Below are 4,940 nucleotides of genomic sequence, written 5' to 3'. Positions count from 1 at the left end.
AAGAGTTACTGAGAAAAAAGAGACATATTACAGCAACAGGAGTGGCAAGGTAATTACAAAGCACAATATTTATGCAAGTTTCTTGAAATATGTATTTGAATTTTTTAATGTGAAAGGAAGCCACAGAAGAAATTATCTTTCTGTTTTATTTTAAAAAAACAGTTGAGTCAAATCATCTGTCTGTTTCTAATGGTATAGGTCACGGTATTATTCTTTCTTGGTGTTTGGATGATCAGAAACAGTCTTTAGGCTTAGTAAGTCTTTAAACAGTATTCAAAAACCTAACTTCTCAGATGCTACAGTCACAGAAGGGAAGCTGTTTATTCTGCTAGTCAGATGATTGATCTCATCATTTTGAGTTATGGTGTCGGCTAAATTAGGAGAGATCCAACCCTGCAACCTAAGAGTAAAAGAAGTAAAATAGCTTTTCATTGCCAATAATGGTACAAAAAGTCAGGTCCTTTAGAAACTTATCATAATATGATCTCCTCACTACACATTCACCTGTTTTATGTCTGTTATATAGCAGGATGGGTCTTCACAAAATAAAAGGGGTTTCTGATTTGATAATCAGACGTGATGAAAGCATATGGGTATTATTCATCCACCTCAGTGAAATAAAAATGGTCAGGCTCCTATTTGTCTAAATACTGCATTTCAATATAGGTTTTTAAATTTTTTCTGTAATTATAGCAGATCCACATCTACACTATGTAAGCCCATTAAGCATCCTTGCAATTTCTGGAGATGTCAACAAGTTCTGCACAGACCAGAAGAACAACTCACAACCATTAAATAACAAAAATAAAACTACTCAGTGAATGTAAGTAAGAATCTTCCTGCAAAAAGACACTCAGATTAATGACTTTGATTCCACACACACTGGAACTGAAAATATTTTCAGATTATAATGCACTTCAAAAATATATTCTGCCTCTATGGTACACGAGTACACAGATATGAACCAATTCATTTTTGTCACCTCTGTTTTTTAAGTTGCCCATTTTTCCTGTATAAATTCCTTGAGGTTTTTATAGTGAGTCTTTTATATTATAGTTTCTTTTGCTTTAGTCCTTTCAGAAGAGGTCTTGGAGTAATCAGGGGAAAAAGTTTAAATGTTTATTTTGACAATAGCAAGATAATTATTTTAATGATATGGTTATTTACTTTCTGAAAATTGCATGAAGATTGCATTTGAGAAATTATAAAAAGGACCTTCTTGCATCTACCAAGTACCACATAATTACAAAATAATTGCTTATTTCTGTATTCTGTAAATCAATTTACCAAGATTACCCCACCTCTCTTTTACTTTCAATTAAAAGGTGTGTAACTAAATGGCTAAATTTACAGATCCGTTGTAAGCAGTTAGGCTTAGCATGCAAACTGAAAGCAACAGTCACTAGTAACATTTTATATTTATAAAGCTCCCTAGCAGTGAAAGGGGCTGTAAATCCTTGCTCGCTATGCATAAACCAATACATCAGTGACATTCAGCTATCTCTAAACAGGCTGGGCATCAGTTCATGCATTGAAAAGTATACACAGTTAGACACATGAGGGAATTATGGCCACGGACTGAGACAACTCAGTGAGTGGTCCCATTAAGTCCTATGGGACCTTTAGCATCTGCAAAAGACAATAAATCACATTGTATGAATTCCTGACATCAGTGATGGCAGCTGTTCTCAATTTCAGCAGGGCCTGATCGAGACATTCTGAGAATTCAGTATAGCTTTCAAGACATTGAGACAAGTGAACCATAGATTAATAGAGTGAGGGTGAATAACGTGGTGATCTTTGAGTTGCTTTAAATGGATCAATCTGACAGGCTCTGGAGAGAAGGAGAAAGCTTCAGTCATTGGTGGGTTTATAGAACAGATAGAAAATTATACCTTATATTATGCCCGAGTCTAGCATCACCAGGATGAGAAGTTCTAGACACAGTAATGTGCTGAAGTCAGTGCTATGAATGTTGTTTTGCACTTCCACAGTTAACAGTTAAGTTGAGCAGGCTCAGGCCTGTGCTGCACTGTCTGTCCAGCATGTCCAGTATGGCCTCAGGCTGGGCTGTGCTGCACAACTTCTTGGCTGCAGGACAAATTCAGCCAGCTCGTTGTAATAAAGAACCCTGCAGGCATCCATCCCCTTGGTACCTGAGATTGCACCCCTTGCCTGGCCTCATCCTTTATCAAACTGTGCAGCAGAAAGTTCTTATGAGAACATCCTTTAGAAGCAGACTTGGTTCTGGTAAGGATTTTACACAACAGCTCAGATGACCAAAAGGGAGAGCTTCTCTCCACAGACAGCATCTGCTCTCCACAGCACTGTATGTAAAATCCATCCAAGTGCTGACTGATGCTGCAAGAATGTGGGATGTCCAGCATCTGAGGACATGCAAGACTCAATCACTATCTGTGCTTCTTCTCTCACACCATCGTATTAAAGAAAGTTATCTTATTAAGAAATTTGTTGTTAGGCTTTCCTTATAGAGACCCAGAATGTGTCCTGCACCAGCTCTCTGGCTCACTCACTCTCAATACCACCACTGAAGAATAAACATTAATCTAGTACTTCCTCTTCACAGTTTAAGTCAATACACCTAAATTATTTTAGAAACAGTGTCAAAGTCGTACACAGTGGTGAGGAAGACAGACTTTTATTTTACACAAATGACAGAATGAAGGTGGCTTCTCCCAGAAAGTTCTTTACTCCCAGGGAAAAAAAAAAAAAAAAAAAAAAAAAAAGGTCATGACTAACCTGTAGATTAATTTTTATCTCTGTCACCCAAGCAAGTTTCTGGAAACACTGTAGACTGTAAACTTGGCATTGTCTCGACTTGTTAGTAATAGACAACTACACATAGTTGAAAAGTGCTATGACAGTGACAGCTTGATGTCTGAGAATTGTCTTGCTGTGGAACATTTCAGTGTGATTCTTAAGACAGTACGAACACTGAAAATTTATGATCTTCAGGATTTTTTCAGGTTAGAAAAGGTATACTTAAATGGCTAGCATAATTCCCAGAAGCAAAACATGCAAGCATTTTCTCAGCTTATAAACTTAATGATTTAGTTATAATTTAGTTGCTAGAGTAATCTATTCTCCAGTTCACTTGTTAGAAGCCTTTAAGAAAAAAAAAAAAAGCACTAAAAAAAACACAAGATGTAAAAAGTTTAGCTTAGTGACATCTCATGCTTGTTTAAAAATCTACTGCAACAATATCTTTGTAGGTATGTATGTGTTTATCAGGAAGGGAATTACAGAGGTGTATGATCAAAGTTCTTAAAAGACTGATATATCACACCATTTTTAGATTTTAAAACAAAACTTCACTATATTAATTAATTACCAGGTCACCTCATTCTGATGTTTGTTTCTCATATATTATCAATACATACTCTGTACAAAACTCTTTCAACACCCAGAATATAAGGTAGTTGTGAGGATAAAAAGACCACAGAGCTGATCCTATGTAGGATACTGTCCTTTGTGGCCTTAGCTGCAGAGACTGAGGTGATCAAACTGAAGAGCTCTTGATCAAGAGAAGTTTGAACTGAAGCATGCTTGTCTTCTTTCTTCTCCATCTTCATTCAAGTTTTTATTCTATATACTTACCTGCCTCCAAAACCTGCTTTTCATGCCCCTGACATTGTTTATGGTTTGCCAACAATTCGTCTTTTGTATTCAGCAAAATATTCTTCCAGTTTCACTTGTGGTTTTTTTGTTTGGTTTTTTTTATATGTTCTGAATTTTTACTTGTTTGCTGCATTTTACTTGCATTCAGGTGTAACTATGTAAGGGGTTTTTTCCCCTTTCTACGTCATGTCACTCATATATAAAATGCTTATACCTCACTACACTTACGTCATTGTATCTGACATTACAAGCTCTCAGCTTTGTTACCCAGATTATTTATGAGAAGTCTTATACTAATTCTATTTGGGATTCCAATTTGTGAGAAGGCAAAAATTCCTAAGAAACTGTTCTCTTTGACATGTACAGTTCAAGGCAGGCACAATTAGCCAGTGTCTTTCCTTTTTATGGCCTAGTTCATAATTAGCTAAACAACTATCTTCTGAGCAGCAATCAAGAAATAGCTCTTCCCTGGCTAGACTATTACACTCCAAATACCAAATACAACACTTTATGTAAGTGACTGAGAAATTAAATGTTTATCAACCTGTGAAAGTTTGAACTTCATTGGAAAGACTGAGCATTTAAAAGTTCACTATGAGAAATGAGGACAAAGATTTGGACCACTGGGATGATAAAGTCAAATTATAAAGCTTACCCCTGTGACAAGAAGTGAGGTATAAATACAAATAAATAATTAGTTCTTTAAATTGAAACTGTCTTAGCTTGCTGGAAAAGATGATATCTAAGTTCTAAGCAGAAATAGACACTGGGATAAGAAATGGGGTTGTGAAAAGGGAAGAGTAAGGAGAATTTGGCTTCTTTTCTAAGTGTGTCTAAATAGCAATTCTGAGTTGACTTTCCCCACGAATTAGGTCATTGTGAATTAATGATCAGTAAAATCATAACGTTACTTTTGCTCCCTCCCCTGTTCACTTAGTAGAGAAATTAAATCCTTAACAACTGTATGAGAAATTAATACACAGGCTTATAAATGCAATATTAATTTAAAAAAAAACAAACAACAACATGTAATTTTTCAGACTCAATGAACTTGCCTCATAAACTCATGTGCAGTACCCAAAACACCATTTTCCTTTCTCCAGAGCATGAAAAAATATAAATTAAAAGTAAATATGTTAAAAAGTTAAAAAAAAAGATTCCTTAAGACTGTGCAAGTTCACTCTCATAATGTTACGAAACTGGTAGGATGAAAGAGGCAAAACCTGAAAGGACTTATTGGAAATCACTAGGTTTCAGGCAGACTCTGTGAAGAATGTGCTGCTCACGTAACTGTCTCCAGG

The sequence above is a fragment of the Chaetura pelagica genome, unplaced genomic scaffold (assembly GCF_000747805.2).
Source record: "Chaetura pelagica isolate M959 unplaced genomic scaffold, ChaPel_1.0 scaffold104, whole genome shotgun sequence".
Classification (NCBI taxonomy): domain Eukaryota; kingdom Metazoa; phylum Chordata; class Aves; order Apodiformes; family Apodidae; genus Chaetura; species Chaetura pelagica.
Note: the sequence above shows the minus strand (reverse complement) of the source record.